The sequence below is a fragment of the Chiloscyllium punctatum genome, chromosome 8, assembly GCF_047496795.1.
Source record: "Chiloscyllium punctatum isolate Juve2018m chromosome 8, sChiPun1.3, whole genome shotgun sequence".
In the NCBI taxonomy this organism is placed as follows: Eukaryota; Metazoa; Chordata; class Chondrichthyes; order Orectolobiformes; family Hemiscylliidae; genus Chiloscyllium; species Chiloscyllium punctatum.
In genome coordinates this window covers 91,640,061-91,652,655 of record NC_092746.1, presented here as the reverse complement: position 1 = coordinate 91,652,655, position 12,595 = coordinate 91,640,061, and the positions used below count along the sequence as shown (strand labels likewise).

The following is a 12,595-nucleotide window of genomic DNA, read 5'->3' as shown; positions in this document are numbered from 1 at the left end:
TGGCGATGACAGTGAAATACCTGACATTTCTGTCACTAAAGATTCCATGTGGGATGACCATGTGAAGGAGAATGGCTGTAAGAATGGACCGATGCCTTTCCAAAGGTCAGTAACTAAATTAGTGGATGGCAAAGCAAATACCCAGGCAGGAAACTGTCTGAGAATAAGTGACGGAGCACAACAGCAGCAACAAGCCCTGCTTAATTACTCACAAAGTGAAGTGTTACTGCAATGAAAAGCAATCATCCAAAGACTGAAACAATAAATCTGCCTTCACTCCAACCTGTTTTTCTAATCAGCCTTTCTGAGCTATTATTTCACACCTCTGGAGCAGGTGGGCCTTCAAACACAGCTCCGATTACTTTCGGTTAATTAAATCTGACACCTCTGCTTTTCGATTGTGCGTTTTGAAATGAGAAAGGTTGCTGAATTACTGATTTCAATCTGCAAACTGCTAACTTCAATCATTGACAAGGATCTCTCAGGGCCCTTTCACTATGTCTGCAATCTCCTTGAAGGGGAAGAAAGGGATTTCGGAATAAAGAGTGTTTTTTAAAAATCATTTCAGGCCTAGTTATACCATCCATCAGCCCCTCTCTCAGCTCTTAGATTCAGGACTTTGGGCTGAATCTTATGTTTTTTTTCAACGAAGTGTGAGTTGCATTGGTTTTTCTTCAAGATTGAATGGGGTTTCTGGTCATCTAACCAAGCCACTAACTATCTACACCGGTTCCTTTTTGTCCATTGCATCTGATTCCAGCCACATATTACCAGGCACCATTCCTAGAATACCTTGCCACTGAGTGGATATCTGCTCAATGACCAACATTCCTTGTGCCCACACCATATTTAAAAGGCCCTGGTTGAGCCCTGACATTCTGATATCATGCTGCTCGTTGCCGGATAGAATCTGAAGATAGCACCGCGAATCTCTGACAGGGACTTGGAGGTCCTGGCCAACGGATTGGTGTGAAAGGAAAGGAACCCTCTTTCTGGAGGACTGGCTGAGGAGGTCATACAACCAAACACTGCCAGCCTAACCTGCGGTGGCCATTTGTGCAGTCTTGAGTCTGTGTAGGATCAGCCAGCAGTGCCATAACAAAGTCAGAGGCATTCAATGCTGTGTCATTGTAAGTGCTACATGGTGCATCATCACACTCACTCCATCTCCAGTACTGTACCCACCTTCCACTAAGACTCATGCTCTGCCTCTCTCACTATTACCTGCGACATTGTCACTCACTCCCCTTCATACTCCCGACCCCCAAAACTCCCACAGCACTAATCCTGCATGGTTTCTGCTCTGCCTTCTCACCATCTCAGAACACCCCACTAGCTTTTGCCCACCTGCACCAGCATTAATAGCCATGCCACTTACTCTTCGGAGGGTCGGTGTGGACTTGTTGGGCCGAAGGGCCTGTTTCCAAACTGTAGGGAATCTAATCTAATCTTTCATTGCACTGAACTCCTCCCTTTCTCTCACTACAGGAGAAGACAGCCAATAATAGGGCAGAGAGAGCCTGTACAAATGGAGAAGGTACTAGGTAATAGGCTTCTCATGAGGAGAGATTATTTCCCCTCACAAGAGAAGACTGGTTCCTGCAGGGATGCTGAGGCATCCATGTCCCACAAACTAAATAAATACCATTCTTCACTCCCCCACAAATCTCACCGCTACCCTGCTGTAAGTGTCATTCATTGTTCACCATTTACAACTTGTGGCTGTGATTCCTTCTCTCTCTTTTGCGTTGCAGGCACCAGTGGGATGTCCACCATCACTGTGGAGAAATGGATGGCTCTACCAGAAGCTATCTCCTTAACCTCTGAGGGTGAGAGTACCGAAGGGTTACAGGGAGCATTGGCAAGGTTGCCTCCTGCACCTCAGATACAGACACCTTGATGGGAACGTTAACCTGAGGGAGTATGGGAGCACAAGCTGGTGAGCACCTCACAGTGACAGCTCTGCAGCCGGCCCTCAGAGGCCTGTTGGTGACCAGGCTCATGCTCAGCCCCAGGCAGGAGGGGGCTCTGTGGTGTCAGTAATCCGGGACTTTGCCCACGTGCACAGGGAGAAGCAGCAGAGTCAGACAGCTGTCTGGGACACAATTGTCTTCATTGCCCAGAAGCTGCAGGTGTGTGGTGAGTCTGTCTCCATGGACAGGGTGGTAGTTACCATGGAGACCCAGACCCAGCATCCTCAGGCTCTGCTGGAGAAGCTCACACACCTCCACTCCAGTGGCCCACCCACTGAACCTCAGGTCCAAAGGCATGATGACTGGGTGGTGATGGGCATGGAACCTGGCAAGCACTGCAGGAGACAAGCAATGCCAGGTGTCACCTAGTGGGAGGAGAAGCCACACACAGCTCCCTCAGTCTGCTCCACCACAGGACACTGCAGAGGTGGCCAGTCCCTCCACCTAAGAAAACCATAGCCTTAAGACTATAAGAAATGGGAACAGGAGTAGACCATTTGGCCCCTCAAGCCTGCTACACCATTCAATAGGGTCATGGCTGATCCAACATTCCTCATACCCACTTTCCTGCATTTTCCCCATAACCTTTGCTTCTCCTTCTTATCAAGAACTATACAAGGAGTCTGACCCCTCAGTGACAAGGAGTTCCAAAGACTCACAATCCCTGAGAGAACTAATTCCACCTCATCGCAGACTTAAATTGGTGTCCCTTCATTCTGATAGTTGACCCTCTTGTACTAGACTCTTCCATGAGGAGAAACACTCTCTCAGCATTCACCATGTCAAGCCCCTTACGAATCCTATATGTTTCATTGAGATGTCCTCTCAGTCTTCAAAATTCCAATGAGTAGACTCCCAACCAGTTTAGCCTTTACGCATAATACAATCTCTTCACACCAGGGATCATTGCAGTGAACTTTCTCTGAACAGCCTCCAATGAAAATGATACTCCCTTTCCTTAAATAAGTGGATCAAAACTGCCCACAGTATACCTTAACCCTGTCTGCTCCCTCCAATCTTTGAGAGTTCAGGCCAAAGAAGGTCAATTTGCATCTGGCATGTCTGGTCAATCCAGACACAAACACCCCAGATCATCCAATCAAAGCTCCAGGGCCAATGAGTTCAAGGGTGGAGCTGGCTCCATCCACCCCAGCTGTAGAATCAGGGAGCCTTCTGGGATTCAGTTGGAAGGAGAGAAAGAAGGAAACATAATGAGGGCAGTTTGGTGAGGTTGAACAGTTCATCCACTTTACCAACACCTTCCACCCCGACCTCAAATTTACCTGGACCGTCTCAGACTCCTCCCTCCCTTTCCTAGACCTCTCCATTTCTATCCTGGGCGACCGAATCAACACGGACATTTACTATAAACCTACCGACTCCCACAGCTACCTAGACTACACCTCCTCCCACCCTGCCCCCTGTAAAAACGCCATCCCATATTCCCAATTCCTTCGTCTCCGCCGCATCTGCTGCCAGAAGGACCAGTTCCAATACCGTACAACCCAGATGGCCTCCTTCTTCAAAGACCGCAATTTCCCCCCAGACGTGATCGACGATGCTCTCCACCGCATCTCCTCCACTTCCCGCTCCTCCGCCCTTGAGCCCCGCCCCTCCAATCACCACCAGGACAGAACCCCACTGGTCCTCACCTACCACCCCACCAACCTCCATATACATCGTATCATCCGTCGTCATTTCCGCCACCTCCAAACGGATCCCACCACCAGGGATATATTTCCCTCCCCTCCCCTATCAGCGTTCCGAAAAGACCACTCCCTCCATGACTCCCTCGTCAGGTCCACACCCCTCACCAACCCAACCTCCACTCCCGGCACCTTCCCCTGCAACCGCAAGAAGTGCAAAACTTGCGCCCACACCTCCCCCCTTACTTCCCTCCAAGATCCCAAGGGATCCTTCCATATCTGCCACAAATTCACCTGCACCTCCACACAAATCATTTACTGCATCCACTGCACCCGGCCTCCTCTATATTGGGGAGACAGGCCGCCTACTTGTGGAACGTTTCAGAGAACACCTCTGGGACACCCGGACCAACCAACCCAACCACCCCGAGGCTCAACACTTCAACTCCCCCTCCCACTCCACCAAGGACATCCAGGTCCTTGGACTCCTCCATTGCCAGACCATAGCAACACGACGGCTGGACGAAGAGCGCCTCATCTTCCGCCTAGGAACCCTCCAACCACAAGGGATGAACTCCGATTTCTCCAGTTTCCTCATTTCCCCTCCCCCTACCTTGTCTCAGTCCCAACCCTCAAACTCAGCACCATCTTCCTAACCTGCAATCTTTTTCCTGACCTATCTGCCCCCACCCCTACTCTGGCCTATCACCCTCTCCTTATCACCCTCACCTTAACCTCCTTCCACCTATCGCATTTCCAAAGCCCCCCCCCAAGTCCCTCCTCCCTATCTTTTATCTTAGCCTGCTTGGCACTCTTTCCTCATTCCTGAAGAAGGGCTCTTGCCCAAAACGTCGATTCTCCTGCTCCTTGGATGCTGCCTGACCTGCTGCGCCTTTCCAGCAACATATTTTCTGCACTGGTGACAATACAGTGTGTGTTATTTTGCTCCTTTTTTTTAATAATTGGCAGTATTTTCCCATTCCATCTGGTTATGTGATCACTCTGTCTGTCTCTGAATTGCACTGTTCAAGCATGATGCACAATTTCACAGCCACACATGATGTACCATAGATTAACATGGGATCTGGAATTAAGAGGAACAAGGTGTATAGAGACCAATAGGTGCTGCTGATACCTCTGGTCTTCATCCAAAAACATCCCTAATCTTTCCTAGGCTAGGTTTCAGAAAGTATTGGTGTGCTGCCTGGGGCAAGAAGGTGCAACAGAAACAGTGAACCAATGCATTAAGATGGCCAGGGATCAGGGACTCTGCAGTCCTGAGTCCTGTACGGTACTTGGGTCTGTATGTAATCTCCTGTCTCTTTAAAAGCCCACCAGTTTAGAGGAAATGTGAGCACACCTGTTTATCTCAAGTGTGCTGGGAATTTGTAACTCACTGCCTGTAAAGGTGGTAAAGGCAGAGCCCTCATTACATTAAAGAAGTTTTTTGGATATGCATTTGGAGTGCCAAGGCATAAAGGACTGTGGGCCGAGTGCTGGAAAATGGGATGAGAAAAGTTGGGTGGCAATTACATTACAGTGTGGAAACAGGCCCTTCGGCCCAACAAGTCCACACCGACCCGCCACCCACCCATACCCCTTACCTAACACTACGGGCAATTTAGCATGGCCAATTCACCTGACCTGCACATCTTTGGACTGTGGGAGGAAACCAAAGCACCCGGAGGAAACCCACGCAGACACGGGGAGAACGTGCAAACTCCACACAGTCAGTCGCCTAAGGTGGGAATTGAACCCAGGTCTCTGGCGCTGTGAGGCAGCAGTGCTAACCACTGTGCCACCGTGCCACCCATGACTGACGTGGATGGGATGGGTCAGAGGCCTTTTCTCTATGAGTCTCTAACTGTATGGCTGCTTACTTGTTGTGTGTACAGTGTGTTTGCCCTGTAAGCTCCTGTAAAGGCACATGATACAGGTGTGAGATTGATGTGATAACTGCCATACAGCAAGATGTCCCTCCTTGACTGAGGCCTACTGACCAGCAAGGCATGTTGCCTGGTGTACGGCTACTCAAATTGGCACAACATCACATGGATGCTGCAAGCATGCAAGCAGACGCTAAGTGAGCAAAGGCAGGAGGAGAAAGTGAACAGTCCTGAGATGCAGCATGGTCCAATCCATGAGCTGGGTGTATGCCCCTATGCAGCAGCCTTCACAATGCCAGTTGTTGGTGTGTCCTACTGTGCAAGTCTGTGTTTCCAGAGTGCACTGCCAGGGTATCAGAGAGGTACCATACTGGTTGTAAGAGGTTGGCAAATGTAGATGCCAATGTCCATGGATGATTGTTGCGAAAGGTTGGTGCTTGCCAATTGTACCCTGCAATGCAGTTTTGTCATGCGCAACACAGATTACCTTCAGAACAAGAATAGATCAGCTCTGATTGACATGTTGAATTTTCTCGACATCTAATTTTCTGCCTTTTAGAAGATGGGAAGTTGAATATTAATAAGGTGAGTTGTTCGTGAACAAAGTGTTTAAAAAGAAATAATTCCCCTTAATTGCCAACTGACCGCTGCCTGGGGTGAAACTTGTCTCACCATTTGTTAAAAGCATATAAGATGGAGCAAGATGCTCCTGATGTCCAGATTGGCCGCGACAGAATTACCATCCTATTGTTCCACAGTTCACATCACACCGGCCTCTACAAGATTTTACCCACTGTCTCCAAGGCAACCTCTGTATTAACTGAAGAAAAAAATGATTTCTTGAATAGTTGTGACATTTTTGTTCCCACAGCCTCTATTCACTGACCTTTCATCACTGAAATTTTGTTTATGTCAATTAGTGCAAATCCAGGGCACATTGCCAACTCTGGCGATCCATCTTGGGGAAGCAACTGGTAGCCACTTCACTGCTCTGCCACGTCATGACTGTGATTGCAAATTCCGATCAAGCAAAACTATCTCCACTTTTCTAAGGGACTGGAGAGATATCCCAATGTGCCATGACCAGCATCCAGAAAGATCACTCCATGAAGGGATGATGCTTATGAGCTGCTTCTCTGAGCTGATATTTTAACATGGGAAACTTTTAAGTGTGAGGTGAATATTCTGACGAGTTGTTACTGTATTGAGCAGAATTTCCCACATTAGGTACTTATTCTCCTGCTGTAATGCAATGCAATAATTTGTTGTTCAACTGTGAACTTTTAAGAGACAATTAAGTTTTCAAATAGCCTTGTTTAAAGTTGTACAATATAATTTTTAGTTTCTAACATGAATGTGACTTTCATAAATGTGAAACGCTAGCATGACAGTCTGATTTTTAAATGCAACAAGTTTAACTAAGTGCTGTTTAACTGTTGTGCATAACTTAAATGCTTTCATGTTGATATTCCAACACACCTCTGAGTGCAGCAGAGAGGAGTCCTGCACTATGTAAGAAAACCTCTAAAATAATTTACTCATTTGCAGTCATAGAGTCAAACAGTCATACCGCACAAAAACAGACCCTTTGGCCCAACTAGTCCATGCCAACCACAATCCCAAGCTAAACTAACACCATTTGGCCCATATCCCACTAAACATTTCTTATTCATGCACTTATCCAAATGTCTTTTAAAGGTTGTAACTGTACCTGCATTCACCACTTCCTCCGAATGTTCATTCTGCACACAAACCATTCGCTGTGTAAAAAAAACGTTGCCCTTCATGCCTTTGCTAAATCTTTTTCTTCTCACCTTAAAAATATGCCCCCTAGTCTTGAAATTCCCCATTCTGGGGAAAAATACCTTCCATTCGTCTCTATACTTCATGATTTTATACACCTTGATAAGGTTACCCCCAAATATATTATAAATATGGCACTAAGCTGTTCAAATCTCCTATATCATTCAGGTTCGTGACATGCAGACTTTAGATACAGAATGCAATAGTGAGTGGGAGACTAGTCCAAAAAGTAAAAAGGTTTCTTTTTTATTGGCCAAGATGGACAGAAGACGGATGCTGAAAATTATTTATAGTTGCACTGGCCAGAAGAGCTGAATAAAACTAGCTGGACGCAAATAAGAGGAGACTTGCTCCCTAATGTTGTTTAAGCATTAAGTGGTTTCATTAAACATTATATTATAATTTTTTGAATGCACTTTGCTCCATGCCAGTAAATTGCCAGAATTCAAGATTTATTCCTCTCTCTTTGCCCCCTCCCTCCACACCCCCCACCGCCAACGCCCCCCTTCCCCCCATTTTCACATTGCCTTTTATATTTGATAGAAAAGAGTAAACAAAAAAAGGCTGGCTTATATTTTTCAGCCCTTCTGCACTTCCTTTAGATTCATTCTACAAGGAAATAATCTTGCATAAAGATTTAACAAGAGTACCTCAGTGTCCTCAACAATGATTCACAGACCATAGGTAACGATCCTAGTCAGCAGGTTGTAAAATTTTAATATTATATGCTGGATTTGTTGGTTATATGCAATTTTCAAGCACAAACGTAACAATGTGAGAGTTCTGCCAAAGTGTCAAAGTCAGCATATCACAACTGAATTATAGTAGAAGACAGAAGAATATATTCATTGAAGTATTTTTTTGAAATGCTGTAGTTCTTTCTCACCTTTCGGTAACTGGAAGGCTTTGTAAGAAGGGAATATCCTGATGTCATTGATAAAATCCTGTCAGATCATTCAATCCAAGTGACCAACGTGTTGCTTTATTCATGCTGGAAATTGGTGCTACTGCTGGCTCCTCACTCACAGCAGTCTACATTCCTGTGTGATCTAACCCAACCACAACCACTGTATTACAAGTGGGCATCAGCTGATGCTTTGATTCAGATTTCAATGGAATAAACATTGGGTTTAACCTTTTCTTTCATGGTGTATTTTGGTGCATACAGCCTGTAATAGAATCTGCTGTTTCATCAGTAACGTGGCTATGTCCATGTCATATGTACTACAGCTTGTACTTGCTGTCTTTTGCCAGCAGTTTGTAAGAGATGGGCTGACAGATTTATAGAGACATAAGAAGGTATGGAACAAAATAAAGGCCATTTGACCCATCATTTATTTTTGCAAACACGACCCCATTCATTTAATCTGTGAAGGAAAATTTATTCTCTATTTTTCACCTCTCCTTACTTCTTAACTAAAGAAAGAATTGAAAGTCTTGCATTTATATAACTCTTCTTCTGAAGAAAAGGTCACTGGACCCGAACCTTTAACTCTGATTTCTCTCCACAGATGCTGCCAGACCTGCTGAGCTTTTCCAATATTTGTTTCTGATTAACAGCATCTGCAGGTCTTTCTGATCTTTTTCATAGTGTTTCATAGTGCCTTACATTGGCTATGAGGCAGTTTTGAAACATTCATCACTGTTGTAATGGTTGAGTGAAATATAAGAGCACATCACCAGCATTATTCAAACATAACTAACTTTAAAGTCTGTCACTTCACAACCAGTGATATTATACTTAATTAAAAATAGAACTCATAATGGCAGATTCATAAAAATGTCCTGTTCTAGCTCATGGAGAATGTAACTGCTGTTGTGTGAGATTGACCAACTCGGCACACTCCAGTTCACAATTTGGGCTTGCACACATCAACAGTTGGAGCTATACCTTTGCAACTGCTTCAGGTTATTTGTGGAGCTCCTCATGATCTCATGCCAGATGATCAGAGGAACCAAGCTAAAGATCTTTATTGGGAAAGTTCTTAAGACACCTGCAAGTCCCAGAATTCCTTCATGGTCACCTTCCATGGCCATCATTCATAGTATGGATAGAAGCTCAGCTGATAGCTGCAGAAGAAGAGCACATTCATCCAATGAATATGAAGCATTAGATAGACATCCCACTACTAAGTGCAGCATGACGAGCTTCACAGACCTTTATAACATGGATCAGATGGTGACCTCAATTTGAGGTCATATGATGGGACGATACTCATCTTTAGAGGACAAACTAAGCTGAAAGACCAGTGCAATGGAAATAGAGAAGATATACAGTTCCAGATAGCACACACAAAGCAGTCTGTTCACCTCCCAACATATACCTGAAGGGATCTGTAGTAATTTCTATTGCACCAGACCATTGACTGCTGAGTAGATCCTAAAAGAATTACCAAGATGTGTTTTACAGATCTTGGATGTCTTCAGCTGAATGCAATCTTGAGTAGATGGGACTGGGGGACAAACTCAGCATCTACTGAATCCCTTTGTTGCGGCCCTCAAGTCCAACCTGAAATACAAGATACAGGCTCTGGAAAAGAATGGAATAGTCAAGGAAATTATAACTCGGGCGGCACAGCAGCTCTGTGGTTAGCACTGCTGCCTCAAAGCACCAGGGACCCATGTTCAATTCCAGCCTCCAGCGACTGTCCCTGTGTCTGTGTGGGTTTCCTCTGGGTGCTCTGGTTTCCTCCCACAGTCCAAAGATGTGCAGGTCAGGTGAATTGCCCATAGTAGCCAGGGATGTGTTGGTTAGGTGCATTAGTCAGGGGAAATATAATAGGGTAGGGGAGTGGGTCTGGATGGGATACTCTACAGAGGGTCGGTGTGGACGTTTTGGATCTAATGGCCTGTTTCCACCCTGTAGGGAGTCTATGAAACTCCTACAGACTCGAATTGCACCCTGGTGGTAATGAAAACTATGCTGGAAAAATTAATGGGTGAACATGAATCCAAAAGATTCAATATCGGCTTGAAGAGCTCTCTTTGTCCCATGTCAACTATTAAAGAAATCTTGTTAGGGAAATCTTGCCAAGGCTAGGGTCTTAAATGTCCTTGAGGTGAAGGATGGTTACTCACAAATGAAATTCAATGAAGGTAGCTGTTTTCTAATTACGTCTTGGGTGTCATTAAGGAGTTTCAGACATGTCATTGGCATTTTCCCAGATTCAGAAGATTATTAACATGCTCAGCACAAGATAGTCAGTGATCATCGAAGAGTGGATACAATTGTGGATGTTGAGCCAAGCTATGAGTGTGGAGACATGATGAAATAAGTTGTCGCAGATTACAGTCATATTCTAGAGAGACACAGAATGCATGAGACAGCTTTCCAGTATAACTTGAAGCTGAACAAGAAAAAATATAATTCAAGTTACCCAAGGTCAGGTTCAATTGTCAAGCATTGAGCAAGGGGACTTGGCATTGATCCTGGTGAGGTGAGAGCTATAGTAGAAGCATGGTATCAATCGATGTGAAGACAATGCAATGATCTTTTGGAATTAGGAACTATCTAGCAAAGCTTTTACCTAATTTGTCATAAGAGTGTCAACCTCTATGCTTGCTCATTGCAAAAGATGCTTTGTGGAATTAGAGCACAGGAAACAAGCAGCTTTCATTCACGTCAAATGATTAGTAATGACAACAGAATGCTGGAGTACTACAATGTTAGTGTTGAAGAGACAGGACTTAGATCAATCCTCATAGAGCAAACCCAAGCAGTTCCATTTACACCCAGGGCATCAATGCAAACTGAACAATACTGCCTGGAACTGGAGAAGGAATATCACCCCAGGAGTAACAGATAACAGATGAGTAGCAGTATACATACACCATGAAAAGACCTAAACACTTTAAAGATTATGGGCAAAATGCATGTAACAGAGATTGATGAAAGTGGGAGGGACATACTTGAACAGCAAACAGTTTTTGTTTATGACTGTTCATTTTCTTTTATAGTCCATGTATTTGGAGTAACTTGCAGTCACAAATGGTAGTACATGTAATTTGTTCTTGTTTTAATACCATGAGGAATATTTCAAGAAGTGCATTTTTACACTATGCACTGGTGTATGTAAGATCACAACTTAGATTTTTTTTAATATAAAGAGACTAAAAGGTTATGGGGCAACATAGGAAAGTGAACTGAATCAGTTCAGCCACACATGATATAGTCGAATGGATAGAACTGGCTTGAGGGGCAATAGGTTTATATCTGCCTCTATTTCTTTTTAATATTTCATAACAACTAAGTAACCAAACTCTGAGGTTCGCATTTCATGCCTGCTTCCTAGTTTCCCTTGTCTTTACTTTTACAGTTTATTTTGACAATTTGTTGCCTGAATCTTTCATGTCCATTCCAATCTCTGAAATGTGCCATGAAGTTATTTTAAATGTTTTAGCATGTTCTTTGCCACCAAGGATGAGATGACACACGTGGAATATCTATCCATGTTCTCTGATAGGGTCCCTTTGGCAAAACACCTGGAGCACAGGCAGAACAGCACAGGAGAACCACCTGTTTCCATATCTCTGAGCTTTCTTCAAATCTCCCTTCATGACCTCAGGAACCTCGCTGGGCCATGCTGTTTTGATTTACTGTCTCTTCAAATGGCTCTGCGCACAAGTCCACCAGTTAAGGTGGGCCAATGAGGGTTTGTTGTTGAGCATTGGCATCAGTTTGTTGTGAGAACTTGGTCCATCAACACTTGCTGTACTCAGGCTGTGATGGCTACAACTGAAAACTCTCCACCCATGACTCACCATACACACTCATTGAATTACACTCCTGGAATGTCTGAAGCATATCTGGGAGTTACTATCACCCTCCAAACTACCTTCAGGAGGAAAGGGTGGAGAAAAAGAAGGAAGAGAATGAGTCTTCTGAATTCACGGACAGAGATAACTCGTTTTAAAAGAAGTACCTCACAAAAAGGTGCCAAAGGCAGCTGCTGTAAAATCAGACTAATAACCGTAACATTATTTTCATCTATATTTTCCTGGTATAAAGATACTACAAACATCAATGACTATGATGGCCCAGTGGTTACGGTACTGCGCTAGAAACTCAGGGCAAGTTCAGAAATTCTGCTGTGGCACGGTATGAAATTGAATTCAAATTAATCTGGTAACTTTTGGGGTTACATAAACATATTGAGCAAGGAGGCTGCAGTATTCTTCAATATTAAAAAAATACAGACTTGCTGAAGAGAATCTGCCACTGCCTTCACATTCACCACACTCCCACTCACACCACAAAATGGCTGCTGATACCACTCGTTTGTACAAA

At 44.5% G+C, this 12,595-nt stretch overlaps 1 protein-coding gene across 4 annotated transcripts in view; it reads right to left on the bottom strand.

The window, feature by feature from the left end:
* jcada (junctional cadherin 5 associated a) overlaps nucleotides 1-12,595 on the bottom strand; it is a 220,618-nt gene that overhangs the window by 146,756 nt on the left and 61,267 nt on the right. Inside the window, exon 1 of one of the 4 annotated variants that reach the window (XM_072576057.1) lies at nucleotides 8,195-8,325. The exons of the other annotated variants lie outside the window; for them this stretch is intronic. The gene's annotated coding sequence lies outside the window, so the exon portion shown is untranslated. Of the gene's footprint in view, nucleotides 1-8,194; nucleotides 8,326-12,595 lie in introns of those variants that run through there. 4 annotated transcript variants of the gene reach the window in all.